Source organism: Apis cerana, linkage group LG10 (assembly GCF_029169275.1).
Source record: "Apis cerana isolate GH-2021 linkage group LG10, AcerK_1.0, whole genome shotgun sequence".
NCBI classification, from domain to species: domain Eukaryota; kingdom Metazoa; phylum Arthropoda; class Insecta; order Hymenoptera; family Apidae; genus Apis; species Apis cerana.
In genome coordinates this window covers 6,802,085-6,819,612 of record NC_083861.1, presented here as the reverse complement: position 1 = coordinate 6,819,612, position 17,528 = coordinate 6,802,085, and the positions used below count along the sequence as shown (strand labels likewise).

Sequence of the window (17,528 nt, the reverse complement as noted above, 5' to 3'; positions counted from 1 at the left end):
TTTGGTTGACTCTGATCGACTCGTCGTTGCGAAGAAAGAAGAAAGAAGTTGGTGTTCGATGTTTAGAATCTTATTTTTAACGTGTCTTGGATAAAAAATTAAATTTTAATAAAACAGGGAGAATAATTATATGTGAAATTAATCGTCAAAATGGAGAATGTGATGGTTCTATTGTTCAATTCGTCCCGTATCTAATCAAGTTTTATAGACAGTTAATTTTTTTTTTCATCCGAAGATAATATAAAATATCGTTTTATGATCGATTTATAATTTTGCATAATTTCCAACGGAGAATTAACATTTACGATATTACGTAAAAACAAAAAAAAGGATAGATGAAATTGCTTGCATTGTTTCATCTTACTTTAATCCCGAGAGAACTAATTGGATTGCGCAAAATGTTTCAGATTTTCGTGACGAGAACGTGCCATCCGCCGATAATTCAACGGTTAACAACGGTTGATTATGAAAGAGCTTTTTCTCATCAAGGAAGAAGAAAACGTTAATATGGAAATCTTACGAATTTTCACGAAGTTTCCCTTTAAGCTGAAAAATCATTTTTCAAGTGAATATTATTTTTTATAATTAAATAGCCGTCTACGGGCCAGATTAAAGGCTTTCTTCTTTGTGAGATAATCACTTTGAAAAGGTACGCGAAGCTTTACCAGTTATCTAGAGGCTTCTACCGTCGGTTTTTCCGGGAACAGAAATTTTAATTAGTAGGTAGACGTCTTTATATCCAAGCAATCACCCGAACTATTAATTTTCCTCTTTTAAACGTTTCATCTTTCGTTTTCGACAAACAAACCAGTCTTTCCACTCCTCCTCCCTCTTTCATTTCATCCCATTAAGTCAGTTCAATATAATTCAAATAACAATCCAGTTTATCATTCTCTTTCACGCACGTATATTTAATATTTTTAAAACGAATCGAGAGAAATACACAAAGTTTTTCAATGTGGTTCAATTTTTCCTGTTAGAAAAACTGTCGAAACTTATTAAAGATTCTCGAATAATTTATTAATTCCAAATCTAATATTTCTCAATTCCTCAGGTTCAAAATTTGGATAGTCTCAAGAAAAGTGAAAATCATAAGATGATACGTATCATCATTACTCGACCATTGATCCGATTAATCTCTGTTCGAAGCAAAATGAAAAATAGAAAAGAGAGAATGCACGATATCGATACAACAATATTATATTTTCGGATCATTTTTCGACTTTCTTCGCCTCCCTGTTCATCGCTTTTTTCGTAACGTAAGTAAACCATCCTTTCCCTTTCCCTGCGGGAAAGATCGATCCGAATATTCCATAGAATCCTCTATATCCGCAGACGGTAAACTACTTTCGACTCTTTTTATCCCGGTCTGAAAGAAGAAGAAGAAGAAGAAGAAGAAGCAGTTGAGAAGGGGTGGTCGGGAGCGGGTCCAGGAAGCTGCATTCAAACCAAGGGATATATATCCCCGGCTCTTTGGCATCGAGAAAACTAACGAGAGGGCATTCCAGGACTTGGCTTAAGGAAGTTTATTTTCTTAATACCGAGGGCCGTGCATCAGTCTTCCTGTTAGAGTCGCAAGTCGCTATTCAGAAGCTTCATTAGGAGAAGCACGCATTCAGATTGCTTGGTGAACTCGCGTGACCCCCGGCCATTCCAAAGGTTTTAAAAGTATCGGTGTCTTTTTTAGAATTTCCTCTCCCTCTACTTCTCTTTCTACTTTTTTTTCCCTTTCGTTTCCCTCTTCTTACTCTTCTTCAACCGTTTCTTCCATCCCGTACCTCTTTCGTATTCCACTTTTTTAATTTTTATTATTAAGCGGATGAAAGACGCGTTTTTTATCCCTTTTATTGCCTTATCAAATAATTAATCGACTCGTGATTCGTCGATAATTTGAGCAAATTTGAAAACGTTTCACGCTTACACGGTTATAAGAAAAGATGTTTCTTCTTTGACGCAAAGCTGAAGATTATCATCCATTCCCGTTTCAAAAATCAAACGAAACGCGAGAGGTATATAGATTACGCGATAACGAGCATTGTTCCATCCACTACTATAAAAAACGCGAAAAACACTTAATCCTACAAAGCGATCGGAATTTTTCCACGAAACGAAACGAACGAGAGGGAAATACGTACGCCAACGTGGAAGGCGAAGCGTCGGTCAAAGCGACATCCGCCCCATTTAACGCTCACCTTATTGACCTTATGCTTAATATTAACGAGGCGACGCGGTCATCCGGCTGGGCACAACACACGTGCATCTACGTGTACACGAGGTATACAGAGAAACGTAACTAGCCTGAAGGCCGTTAACCTCCTCATTTGCACCGCTTTGATCCAATCCTATTTTCCACCCTCGCCGATCCGCCCGATCGATCCTACAAATTCCCCCTCCCCTCCGCGGATTTCGCGCTAACTAATGTCCCTCCGCCTCCCCCTCCCCCGTACCCTCGCGCGATATAAAACGGATCGGCTGAACAGGATTGATTTGCATAAATAATTGCGCACATATCATCAAGACACGATCGAAACCGGCTAATTAGTAGACCGTTCCGCGGGAACATGGCCGCGTCAAGGTGATTACCGAGGAATACGTATGCGAGAGTATCGATAGAGGATCGAGGCTTCCTCTCTCCACACGTGGAAATGAAATTATGGTACAGGACATAGAGTTCAGTTGCGGCGGAGATATGCTCGATACCTCTCACTCCGTATCCTCTCCCGACTTTTCCTCCCGGTTTATTAATTATGGAAAATCGAAGGTGTACGTAATTTCAACCTCGCGCGCGATGCAATAATATACGTTGGATGGAGAGTGGAAGAACTCTTGAAGTTTTCTGTTTTTATTCTGTTTTGGATTTAGTCCAATCTGATACGATGCATAATCGTAGTAAATGATCTTTATTAAGAAATTATTTATAATTGCCTCTACTCGATCGAAGAAGAATTATGCGTGAATTTTTCGTGGAAAAATTACGAAACAGAAGAAGAAAGAAATTATAATCGAAACAGATTATACAAAAGGAGAAAAAATTTTTATCTTCCCACGTGAACCAGATCCGCCCTCTTCTACGTCAAACTAAAAGGACGAAGGGCAATGAACAGTTTCAGATCAACCACGTTCCACGTACTAACCTCCCGTAACGAGAACGAGATTACCCCCAGTCCCAACTTAAATCTCGATTCCGAACGAAAGTTACAAGTTTTGCCAGTTTTCAAATTCCTCGATAGAAAGACCATCGAAAACGATTAACGATTCCTCGCATTCTTTCGCGTGTCTCCCCCTCTCTTTCTTCGATAATAATCTCACGAGGAGGATATAAAATCGCGATGAAACGCGAGCGGAAAAGAAACGAGAATGAAAAGAGAGGAAGAGAGAGAGAAGAGAGCGTTTCATTACGCGCGGAGACCGACAATGCGAAGGCGCAAATCACCCCCGATTCGTTTTAACGATCGTCAACCGGACGAATGGAGAATGCTATGTTACACTTGGCGATCGTTAAAACTTAACGAAACCTTCTTTCGACCCGCGGCAGTGAAACGGACCAGTGTGATGGAAATCAAGATGAGCATGGAGAGGGAGGGGAGAAGATATAATTGCATTCTCTTGAGTCACCGGTTCGGATAACTATTCGTATCTGATGAATTTCACAAGAGATAAAGATTGGATTAATAATTGAGGATCATCGATTATAGAACGTTAACGCGAGAAAAATTGAAAAGATGGATCTTACGAAGTTCACTTCTCGATTTTGGAATTAATTTTTGGAGATAAAACAAGAGGGGGAAAGTATAAGTATTGTGCAGTCTCCGCTCGTTCTTTTCATCCTCCCCTTTTTTCGTTAGCGCGATTCCACGACACGAACAACGTATTATCCGTCCGCTTTTCCCTTCGATGAAATAAACATGAGATCATCCTGAGTTGTTCGCCGTTAAATTGGCTCGCTTCGTTTTCCTAACTTTCGTACGAACTAAATAGACGTTCGTATGTTTGTCTAATTGCCAATCGAGTAGGAGAAAGTAAATAGGGTGAATGAATGGAGGAAACCGAGCGACTTCTTGGCTTCAAAAGCTCTCGTTCAAAGTTTTTTCCATCCCTCTCCCCCCTCGGTGCACGTGCAAGCTTTTTTCGTTTCTTCCTGCCAACCTAAGTTCTCGTGTTTAACAACGAGGGAGCCAAGGAGAACACTGTATCATAAAGTAGTTGAAATACACCGATTTACTCGTATCCAGGGACTTACCTAATGAAAGAAGGAAAAGGACGCAGCCCCCGAAACGTTGCAAACTCCGTTCCATTTTCATTTCGGTAGTCGCACAGCGTTCCGGACAATTAAGGGAGCGGCATGGATGTAAAGTTTCCGCGACTGTAAATTGAATACATCAGCTGGGTACTCTGGCGCAGTTGGAAGTCGAAACTTTGAAGGAGGCGGCGCACCGGCAACCGTGATACCACACCGTTGTTCCGTCATTACGAAACGAGCGCCCGGAATATGCAATAAATTGGACATAGTTTAGATGCGAGTTGGAAAATAATCGTGGCGAATCGTGTGTTTCAACGCCGTGTGTTCCAGCAACCAGATTCGGATCGAGGAAGGGAGACGTACGATGAATCCCGTTGGAATTAAGCGTTTGGAGAAGAGTCGATGCATGGAGAAGATTTTTATTGCCTCGGCTCGGTAAGCGGAGGAGAATCGAGGCGGTGTTGTGCGTGAAGGAGGGTGTGAGAGTGGAGGAGAGTTTTTTTTTTTTTTAAATTAAAACTTGGCTTTGGCTTGGTCCGTTTATTCGTACGTACGATAAGATTAATCATAGCCGCGAACAGATCTCGTATCTTTATTAATGATACGTTGTTGTTTTCAACGTATGCAACTTGATATTAACGATATTTTTCATCCTTCTTTTGATCGATGAAAATATTTCAAGAGGAAAAACAAATTTTCATTCTATTGTATGCACAACCATATTGAACGCGTAAATTCGCGATAATTAAACTACGGATATTTATGCATTTATGGAAAAATGTAAAAATGTAACGATGCGCGAAATCCGTACGATACGCGAAAAATACACACATCCAATTGTATAAAATAATTATTAATATCTGATGGATGAAATAAATATTTAATTTAGGCTTTACTTTTTTTTATTACTTATATTTAAACACATATATATATATTTGTTGCAGTTAATAATTAGAGTTTGTCTCTAACGAAGAACAAATAACAGTAAGAGGAAAGAAGGCAGTCGACGAAATAAAGGATGAATGACGAAACGAATAAAGGATAAAAATATGCGATCTCTTGGTTTGGCCATCGTTCGACGGGGATATTCGTTTCATCTAAAGGTCCGTTGTCAGCGTGAACACACTTAGAATCCTCCCCCGATAAATCCCGTAATCCGGCGTGTCACATTAGAAATACGAATTTCTCCTAGCGTTTGTGCGCTTTGCCGAGAGGAAGATTGCACTTTTTTTATATTAGAGGGGCCGTCGGAATCCTGGAGCTTTCCAAGTAACGTAACGCAGACAAATTACACGTGACAAGACCACCCCTTTGGACGTACGTACCCCCGTGTGAGCGCACGTGTACAAACCGCTCTATAATTGGCGATACGTGTGTCGTTGGCAATAGGGGTGATTCCTCGACGGAGAAATGAAACGACTGCGTTTTGACTTATTTATGATGCCATTTCTCGGATTGTCCGTTTAAACGTACGGTCTATGATCCCTAACGCGTGCTGAAAAATACTCTGACATCGACAATTTTAATCGATCTTCTTACGATTCAGCTGTTCTTTGCTGTCGTGTCAAGATGAAGATTTTTGATCTATCAAAAATTGTGCGATCAATTTTGAACGTATTCCACGGTAAAAATGCGATAGAGATATGAAAATATATTCTACAAATATTCTACAAATATAAAATGATATATATTGTCATATGTTACAAAAACATTGTATATTTTACATGTATTTTACGTGTAAACTGATTTTTCTATATGATAAAGGAAGTAGATTTATTTCATATATAAATTAGAAAATTATTTATAAATTAGAAACACATATGTGTAAGAAAATATCCTTTCTTTTCTTCGTTATTCATTTTTATAGTCTTTAAATATTTTTATTCGGGCAATTTTTTAATTATAATTAATTTTTGTTAAAAATTACTGTGTTTTTAGTTTGAATTCTATCTTAATTGTTAATAAAATACATTTTGTCGATAAGTTAGGGAGCGATCAAAAAGTTTTCGACATCAACGCCATCTCGCGTTTGGATTCACGAAGCTCCGACTCGTTACTAGCATAACATGACATGCAAGGAGGTATGCGAAGTCATAGAGAAGGAACGCAATATTGTACGAGAAGGACAGAGAACATTTAAAAATACGCTACATGGAAAAATCATTAATTACTCGTTTTTTACTGAAAATTTCTGTACTTTTAAGCATGCATCTTATAGTTAGAACTCCAGGCAACTTTCCCATATCAATTTTAACACGAAATTCTATTTATTTATTTAATTATTAATAATTAACGCGTAATACGTTCTAATACATTGAAGATGCCATTATGGAAATTCATTAATTACTCTTTTTCTACTAAAAATTTCTGCACTTTTAAGCATGTATCTTGTAGCTAGAACTTCCGACAAGCTTCCTATATCGATTTTAATGTAAAATTATTATTAATTATTTAATTATTAATAATTAACGCGTCATATGTTCTAATATACTCTAATACGTTAAAAAGATTATATTGAAAATTTATTAATTACTCGTTTTCTACTAAAAATTTCTGCACTTTTAAGCATGCATCTTGTAGCTAGAACTTCAAACAATCTTCTTTTATCAATTTTAATGTAAAATCTTGTTAATTATTTAATTATTAATGATTAATGCGTCATATGTAAATTAACGTTACCGATACGTAACGCATTTTTCATTAATTTCATATTATTATAAGATATATTTCTATATATGAATATACATATCTTAAACGTTGTTTCCTTCTCTATATATATGTATAATTTTTATTCGTAATCTTCCTGTTATTTAAATAAATAAATTAATTGTTTATAATTCGGTTACCGACGGGATATTTGCGATCGCAACGTTCTTTATAATAATTGTTAATAAATATTTAATGACGAAGAATTTTACATTAAAATCGATATAGGAAGCTTGTCGGAAGTTCTAACTATAAGATGCATGCTTAAAAGTGCAGAAATTTTTAGTAGAAAAAGAGTAATTAATGATTTTTCCATGTAGCGTATTTTTAAATGTTCTCTGTCCCTTTCGCACAATATTGCGTTCCTTCTCTGTGACTTCGCATACCTCCTTGCACATCATGTTATGCTAGTAACGAGTCGGAGCTTCGTGAATCCAAACGCGAGATGGCACCACCGATATTAAATTTTTCTATTTATTGTCTTTTCCTAATTTATCGACAAAATTTAGATACTGCATCAATATTTTGTGAGAAAAATAAGTGCAACAATATTATATTTAGAAATATTTGTTTGTTTTGTGCAAAATTTAAAAAGTAACGAATGTATGCAAATTTTTATTTTATCTTAATTATTAATAAAATGCATTTTGCCGATAAGTAAGATACCTATCTAAAAGATTTCGACATCAACGCCATCTCGCGTTTGGATTCACGAAGCTCCGACTCGTTACTAGCATAACATGATGTGCAAGGAGGTATGCGAAGTCATAGAAAAGGAACGCAATATTGTGCGAGAAGGACAGAGAACATTTAAAAATACGCCACATGAAAAAATCATTAATTATTCATTTTCTAATTAAAATTTCGAAACATTTGAGCATTCATATTAAAGCTAGAACTCCAGGCAACTTTCTCATATTAATTTTAATGCAGAATTCTTTTTATTTATTTAATTATTAATGATTAACGTGTAATACGTTCTAATACATTAAAGCCGGCATATTGAAAATTCATTAATTATTCGTTTTCTATTGAAAATTTCTGTACTTTTAAGCATACGTCTTGTAACTAGAACTTCGCACAAGCTTCTTATATCAATTTTGATACGAAATTCTTTTTCATTATTTAATTATTAACGATTAACGCGTCAAATGTTGTAATATATTTAACATATTAAAGAGGCCACATTGAAAATTCATTAATTATTCGTTTTCTACTAAAAATTTGTGCACTTTTAAGCATGCCTCTTGTAGCTAGAACTTCGGACAACCTTCTCGTATCATTTTTAATGTAAAATTCTTGTTAATTATTTAATTATTAATAATTATTGCATGATATGTAAATTAACGTTATCGACATGCAACGTATTTGTCATTAATTTCTGATTATATAAGATTTATTTCTAAATACAAATATATGTATCTCAAACATTATTTCCTCCTCTATATTCAAGTATAATTTTTGTTCATAATCTTCTTGTTATTTAAATAAATAAATTAATTGTTTATGATTCGGTTACCGACGGAATAGTTGCAATCGCAACATTCTTTATAATAATTGATAATAAATATTTAACGACGAAGAATTTTACATTAAAATTGATACGAGAAGCTTGTCCGAAGTTCTAGCTACAAAGTACATACTTGAAAGTGCAGAAATTTTCAATAGAAAACGAATAATTAATGAATTTTCAATATGGCGACTTTAATGTATTAGAACGTATTACACGTTAATCATTAATAATTAAATAAATAAAAAGAATTCTGCATTAAAATTAATATGAGAAAGTTGCCTGAAGTTCTAGTTTTAAAATGAGAGCTCAAAGGTATCGAAGTTTTAAGTAGGAAACGAGAAATTAATGATTTTTCCATGCAGTGTATTTTTTAAATGTTCTCTGTCCTTCTCGCACAATATTGCGTTCCTTTTCTATGACTTCGCATACCTCCTTGCACATCATGTTATGCTAGTAACGAGTCGGAGCTTCGTGAATCCAAACGCGAGATGGCGCCACCGATATAAAATTTTTCTATTTATTGTCTTTTCCTAATTTATCGACAAAATTTAGATACTGCATCAATATTTTGTGAAAAAAATAAGTGCAACAATTTTATATTTAGAAATATTTGTTTGTTTTATGCAAAATTTATAAAGTAACGAATGTATGCAAATTTTTATTTTATCTTAATTATTAATAAAATGCATTTTGCCGATAAGTAAGGTACCTATCAAAAAGATTTCGACATCAACGCCATCTCGCGTTTGGATTCACGAAGCTCCAACTCGTTACTAGCATAACATGATGTGCAAGGAGGTATGCGAAGTCATAGAAAAGGAACGCAATATTGTGCGAGAAGGACAGAGAACATTTAAAAATACGCCACATGAAAAAATCATTAATTTCTCGTTTTCTACTAAAAATTTCGATATATTTAAACTCTCATTTTAAAGCTACAACACCAGACAACTTTCTCATATCAATTTTAATGCGAAATTCTATTTATTTATTTAATTATTAATAATTAACGCGTAATACGTTCTAATACATTGAAGACGCTATTATGGAAATTCATTAATTACTCTTTTTCTACTAAAAATTTCTGCACTTTTAAGCATGCATCTTGTAGTTAGAACTTCCGACACGCTTCCTATATCGATTTTAATGTAAAATTCTTCGTCATTAAATATTTATTAGCAATTATTATAAAGAACGTTGTGATCGCGAATATCCCGTCGGTAACCGAATCATAAACAATTAATTTATTTATTTAAATAACAGCAAGATTACGAACAAAAATTATATATGAATATAAAGAAGGAAACAACGTTTAAGATACATATATTCATATATAGAAATATATCTTATAATAATATGAAATTAATGAAAAATGCGTTACGTATCGGTAACGTTATTTTACATATGACGCATTAATCGTTAATAATTAAATAATTAACAAGATTTTACATTAAAATTGATAAAAGAAGATTGTTTGAAGTTCTAGCTACAAGATGCATGCTTAAAAGTGCAGAAATTTTTAGTAGAAAACGAGTAATTAATAAATTTTCAATATAATCTCTTTAACGTATTAGAGTATATTAGAACATATGACGCGTTAATTATTAATAATTAAATAATTAATAATAATTTTACATTAAAATCGATATAGGAAGCTTGTCGGAAGTTCTAGCTACAGGATGCATGCTTAAAAGTGCAGAAATTTTTAGTACAAAAAGAGTAATTAATGAATTTCCATAATGGCGTCTTGAATGTATTAGAACGTATTACGCGTTAATTATTAATAATTAAATAAATAAAGAGAATTTCGTGTTAAAATTGATATGGGAAAGTTGTCTGGAGTTCTAACTATAATATGCATGCTTAAAAGTACAGAAATTTTCAGTAAAAAACGAGTAATTAATGATTTTTCCATGTAGCGTATTTTTAAATGTTCTCTGTCCTTCTCGCACAATATTGCGTTCCTTCTCTATGACTTCGCATACCTCCTTGCATGTCATGTTATGCTAGTAACGAGTCGGAGCTTCGTGAATCCAAACGCGAGATGGCGCCACCGACTAAATTTTTCTATTTATTGTCTTTTCCTAATTTATCGACAAAATTTAAATACTCCATCAATATATTGTGAGAAAAATAAAAATCGCGGCAATTTTATATTTAAAAATTCTTATTTGAAATATAATGAATGTATGTAAATATTTTGAAATAAAAAATTTTGATTAAATTAAGAAAGATAAGGAAAGAAAATTTTTTGATAAAAGAAAAACAAAGTAAAAAACATAAATACGTATAAAAAATATATATGAGATAAAAATACAAATATTGATACAATTATTATATAAAATAAAAGTTGTATATATAAAATTATAAAATAATTATAAATTTAATATTATATAATCATAAAATATAATTTAAAATATAAAATATATAAAAATAATATTACGTATGTAATAAACATGCAATAGAAATACATGAATACTTTTATGGTAAAAATTAGACGGATTTAAATTCAATTTGATTTATTATAAATTTAAATTCGTGTGAATTTATTATATATAATATAAAGACTTTAAAAAAAAATCAAATTAAAATTTCTCGAATTACATATTTCATATATATTTTAAATATATTTAAAATACACTTTAAAACAACTTTATTCAAATTAAGGATCAATTCTTTTCATTCATCTATCTACCGATTATGAATCGGCCTATATGCGTATCTATATAAACGCTTTCTTTCTCGCGACATGTAATATACTTTTATGTCGCGTGCAAGAGGGGTTGCACCCCTTATATTCCCTACGCGGTTTCGCGATTTGATACGCTTCAACCTTTGGAAATACGTCGTATTCGTTGCTTTTTCCTGGCCCAGTCAGATTTCCCAAGCCAGAAATCTCTTCCTCGCGGGAAAGGAAATTTCTCTTTCTACCCCCATGACGGACTGGCGATTTCACGGGATTGCGGAATTTACTATGAGAAACGAACGAATCTCTTATCCGAATTTCCTTTTGTTTTTGTAAATTTTTTTTTCTTTTTTTTTTTTTTAATAATTCTTAATTGTAATTTTTTATTCTTTATAAATTAAAATAACTTTCCTATTTCGATCGTAATAATAGCATTTAGAAATTTTAAATGAAAAGATCATCTTTTTTTTCAATGTTTGCCAAAATCGATCGATAAATAATACACTTAGATAAAAATCTAAGAGGATTCTCGAAACATCTGTAAGTCCTCGTCATTAACTCTCGTTCATTCTGCAAAATGTCGAAAGGCAGACTTTCAATCAACAGTTCACACTGTTTCAACAATTTCAAATAAACAATATAGAACTGCTCATTAGCATGATGTCTATTTAACAAAAGTTCGGAATTTAACGTAGTAATCCCCGAGATGCCATCGCAATGACCCAATTACCGCACTCGTAAAGTGCAACAGGGCGGGACGTGAGCCACATGAAAGCCGTGAACAACCGGAAACTTTGTTAGTCTTCCAGTCTTTCGACACGTTAAAAGGCAACGCGCCAGCTTTTCTCTCCCAACGCTTCCGTTGTTAATTAGTTAAGCCGCCTCTTAACACCGGCTACGACAGGATACCGCGAACTATTCCTGGCGGAAATAATTATTTTTCGCGAGCGGCACGTTTACCGTCGATAAAAGAAGGTGGGAGAGGAAATCATGATGAAACGAAAATGGACGTATATCTACAGTGGAGGAAAATTTAATTAAATCCACCGTTCCGGCGTTTCGGTATTCGAATCCGATCGCATTAATCCGATCGAGCAAGCAAATCGGTTCCCTAAGTAATTTCATCGATATCGAACGGACGTTTAATGGCCTCAATGAATTTCCAACTATTCTTTTTTTGTTCTCTTCTCTCTCTTTCTCTCTTTCTCGTTTTGTTTCCTTCTTCGTGTTATCGATACGCCGTTGAATTTTTCGCGGAAAAACCCAATCCTCCCTCCCCCAACAGGATTTTGTTTCATGCTTTAAATGACTTTTAACCTTTTGTTTCCCACGTTAATTCATTCTACGCGTTTGTGCAGTGTAACTATCAAAAAAATTCTCCTCTCTTTCCCTTTCTATTTTTTCGGAATAAAATGTCAAATGGAAATATTGCGAGGAAAAATCCATTTGTCACGGATATTATAACCATCGATTCGGTATCATCGTTCTCTAAATTGTCTTTGATCGAACCATCCCCTTATTGATGCAATTTGACATTTTTTTTCTTTCTTATTATTAAAAATTCAACCTTCCAGCAATTTTGACAAGCTTGAAACATATTTTCGAAATTAAAAATAAAATTATATTGTACACTGTATCCTTACAAGATATTTCAATCATTGAACGATAAAATTAAACGTCTAAAGAATCAGCAAGCAGATAACGAACATACTTGAGCAACGTATACGGATGTCAAACTCGCACAAGTAACTCCAACGATCGCGGATTGTTATCCCAGCCAACCTGGCGTCGTTTTCCCGAAATTACGCCAATAACCTGTCCGATATAATGTCCGACTTCGGTGTATTAATTAGCAACAACGCCTGGGAACCATAACTCGGCCACGAAGATACATAGATAGATCCACGATCGAATTAGCAACACCAATACCAGTCTCCATCCGTTGAATAATGCACGAGCTAACATTTCGTCCAATAACAAACGCCCCCGTTATTCAGCTATGATTATTCTTGCCGGGTGGCTGCCCATTTAATCGAAAGTACCTTTTCCCTCGCATCCATCCCTCTCCCGTGGGAGCGATGCTTATATCCCCCTTCCCTCGGCCTTGCGTCTTCACAGTCTTAATCGAATTCAAATCGACAGATCGTAGACACCGGTGTTACGGAGCGTGCACTGACACACTCCGTCTCAGGATTATCCAATGAAATTTATGTTTTCGCGGGTGAACACGAAGGGGCGATAACTTTCTTTAACGCGTTAGCCCGTATTACCGGGCTTATCATATTTGTACCAATCCTGGGTGTTAAGCCTGACAAACGAGACACCAGAACTTCTCGTTACAAGGGCCGCGAAACTCCCTTTTTATCGACGCCTCGTGTTTTCGTGGATGGGATGGATAACGCGTGAAAGTTTGGCGTGGAATTATAAATTTAAAAATTTTAATCTTTGCAGATTTATGCAGATTACGCGGGGAGGAAAACAGAGGTTATATACGCCTATCTTTTAACTTTAAATTCCCTTTCCAATTCCAATAATTTCTTCGTCTTGATTTAAAACAATCTAATTTAGCGTGTTTCGCAATATCAGTTACATCATTCCTCCTTTGTTTAATTAATTTTTAAAAGGTTGTAATAAATGTTCGTTACGCGACAGAAGTTTTAAAACCGCATTACTTACTCGTATAATCTCATATAAACTTCCAAGTACTTACAATGAACGTTTTGTTGAAAGAGGATAGAAGAGAAATATACGATGTTCATATTTTTCCTCCTATTTTCGCACGAACAACGAAATAACGAATTTCGTTGGGAACGAACAATGAGATTATAAAATCGAAAAGCCGTGTCAATCGTTCGTTCCACAAAAGATACATCCATCGTGAATCAAGCGGAAATAGCCGTGTTCCGTTATTAATAGTGGGTCGCGTGCCGGTTCGTTTGGTAAATTATAGATATACATAGGGCGGGTATCGTCGAAAATTTTCGCCGCAGCGGGGTAATAAGATAGATCGACATTATGTAACCCCGTAATGAACCGACGTGTTGTTAATTACAAGCTGGACGAACATTGGATGAAAATACACCGGTATTTCGCGCGACCATTTCATTTTCCCCATTCATACTGTGCTCCATCGGATGAATGGGTTCCCTTTGCCGCTTCTATTTCTGCGCCCGTTGCAAACGCCCGTTTCGAAAATCACGAATTGTCGCCTGTACGTGTGGATCCCTGTTAATTTTCATACGGATCCCGGATCCTCGTGTTCGATCCATTTTTTTAACTATTCGTAATCGGCCATCGACACGACAAGAAGGTACCACTATTCCATGTCCACGCTAATTACAGTAGAACAGAGTTAGAACTAATTTATTTAACTTGCAGGAGCACCAGTGGAGCATCCGGCTGGCAATCCGCTGGGATCCACTCGAATAAAGATAGATTCTGATGGTGAGCAAGTACACTCTCGCGCATTTCAGGAATCAGGTTTACCGCTTTTAGGCTAACAACTGTTTGGTCAGTGTTTGGACCGATATTGGGAATTTATTAATAGATTCCTCGATAGGAGGAAATTAAATAAATGCCCGGTTGATGAAGTTTGATATAAATATTTAGTAATATTGATCGTGAATTTTGAAGTTTAACGAAATGATTGAAATTATAATAATAATTTCATTCAATATTTATCTTTCCAATCTTTCGCGCAAAGAAAAATGTAGCAAAAATTAGCGACGAGATAGTTACACGAATTTCTATCGAAATAAAGATAAATTTAAAGAGTCAGAAAAACGAAATTGCCGGTCATGAAACAGAAGAATCGAGAAAATAGTTGAAATGGAAACTGGAAATCTCGTTCTGGCAGTCGGCAACGACGTCTCCCGATGACATGCGTCAAACATCAAGTCCTTCAGAACTTACGAACCTCGAAATTAACTATTTTCAACTATCTTCCAGCCGAGACGAATGGCGAACCGTAGCAAGCTAGACAGCCGAGCTAATACCGAACATTTTAACCTCTCTCTGGACTTACTCCTAATGGAAATCTAGAACAGCCAAAATCCTAGCTTCGGGTAATTTATTTGTCGATAGTCCACACTGACTTGTAGTTATGTATGACTTGATCTCCTTGATAAACAAAAGAAATTTATTAACAGGAAAATGTAAAAATAACCTAATCGTTGACTTCATCGTAATTGGTTTTAAATTGATCCGATAATTTTCTTTTTTCTCAGATTCAAGAAACATTTGCAATTAGTATCGATTATAGTGCAACTTCTATTAAATATGTATGACTATAAATTTTTGTAAAATGAAAAAAAAAGAAGGATTTCTATTAATTAAATTATTGTTTTATTGAAATAAAGTCAATTTTAAATCATGTAATACGTTAATTTTCTTTTTATTTATATAAAAATTAAAATGTACAAAAATCTATGGAATACGCGTGATATAAAATATCCAAACTATAGTACACATTATATTCGAAGAATAAAAAAAAAATATCTGCTTAAACTCCATTTTTCAATCGTATTTATAAAAATTGTTCAATATCCGCGATTTACTTACTCGCAATCTAATTACTTATTATTAAACTTATTTATCCGCGTAAATTCCAGATAAATCTCTGTTGCGAAATCAATTTAACAATTTATTCTCTTGTCCAACTTCCTAGAAACTTCTATGAAAATCATTTCAACGGAAGGAACAAATAGATTTAAAAAAAAATATATTACGCATCTCGATGAACCGATTTACCACTACCGATTCGTCACTAAGAATTCAACCAATTGATCGTTTAATCGTTCGTTACTCCATAATGGAGTATGATCTATATCTAACGACGACCGACGTATCGTAATCTGATTTTCAAACGAACGAGAATAGAGAGGGAGAGAGAGAGAGAGAGACCGCTTCGAATCTCTGCCACCGGTGTTCCTATCCGTTTCTACGACTTCCCTTCCAGCCGTCCAGTTCCCAGAGGTAGTCAGGGAAAAATCGACGATCCATTTGGCCCTAGCCGGCGGAATCGGTCCCACGGGCGAGCCGATACGCCAATCATTTCGTTCCGCAGCGTCACCGTCAGCTGCCTCCCTCGATGCTCCGCGTCAATTCTGGATACCGGTTGATTTACTCCGCCATAGTAGATACCCCCTGATTCCCTTAACGCGGTCACAGAGGATGAAACAAGTTTCCTCCTTCTCTCGAATGATGACGTCGCTTGGATCATTCCTGTGTAACGTGATTGATAAGCGGCTAGCCCTGATAAACACGAGCGTTGAACGTGGAACTTGTCACGATAAATCAAAAATGTTTTCGAGAGCCAGCTTTATTATAGCTGGACTGGTCTGGATATCAACGGTGTTTTCTCGCTTTTATTTCTTTTTTTTTTGTCCACAAAGATATGACCTTTCCTTGTAATTATTGAGAAACGAGAGAATAATTGCGCGTATCGTTTTCCGCCTGATTTTTTCTCCACCTTCGTTGGCTCGAGTTGTTGGTTTAACGAGGCAGATAAATCGCGAAGCATGCCGCGATGATTCCCGCTTGCGCGCGAGATTTAATCCCTTACGCGACCAACGCTGTGACTGTCACGAGTTGACATGGCGTGCGCATATTGTCACGGTTTGCTTACGTTTATATTTATGTCATATTTTCCAAAAATGGAGAAATAAATGGAATTTCGTGGCGCGCTGTGAAAAAAAATTGGAGAGGCAAAGTAATTAAAATAGAAAAGAGATTGTAACGTTGGATTAATTTCTTGTTTTTAATATACACGTATCGCGTAGGATTAAATTTTTTTAATATTTTTTTTTCTTTTTTCTTTTTTTTTTTAGCCGAATATTCGCGTGATTTTAAATTTAATCCTCTCGCGTCTCCCGATAAAAAAATGTATTATTAAATTTCTTGGATATTTTTTACACTTTTATTATACTTTTATTATATTGTAGAAAGACAGCTATATAGAAAGCTATATAGAAAGTCTCTTCGTTTCATCCCGTAATTTTTTTAAGCCAGAAACTCGTGTAATTCGCAGAACAAATCATTAGCGTCGCGGATAACTTGCCATTTTTTATCTCGAAATCTATCTTCCGGTTGTCGGCTCGTTTCTTATCCCATTCGTTCGGTCGCGATGGTATATATGTTCACCAGGTGACGGTGAAATTGTTCTTGGTCGAAGGTTTTTTTCCCCATGGAAATACGACCGCCTGTGTTTTCATTAAATCGTCGCCCGTTCCGCCACGACAAAAATTGAACTCTTCGGCCAGCTGTTCCGCGCCGTGTAACAACGCGAAACGATACGCGGGCCACGGCGTTAATCGCGCGAGCACCGGTGAAAAAAGTGTGCCACCGCGCGAGAAACAAAATCGCTTCCATTTCACGCGCTAATA

General features: G+C 35.4%; 1 protein-coding gene across 11 annotated transcripts in view; it reads left to right on the top strand.

The window, feature by feature from the left end:
- Positions 1–17,528, top strand: part of LOC108001153 (zinc finger C4H2 domain-containing protein) — a 243,898-nt gene that overhangs the window by 203,723 nt on the left and 22,647 nt on the right. For 3 of the 11 annotated variants that reach the window (XM_062081024.1, XM_062081023.1, XM_062081022.1), the window contains exons 2-4: positions 408–1,259; positions 1,336–4,675; positions 5,185–5,343. The exons of 5 other annotated variants lie outside the window; for them this stretch is intronic. The gene's annotated coding sequence lies outside the window, so the exon portion shown is untranslated. The remainder of the gene's footprint in view (positions 1–407; positions 1,260–1,335; positions 4,676–5,184; positions 5,344–17,528) is intronic. 3 more of the 11 variants (XM_062081026.1, XM_062081025.1, XM_062081021.1) reach the window with 3 other exon arrangements.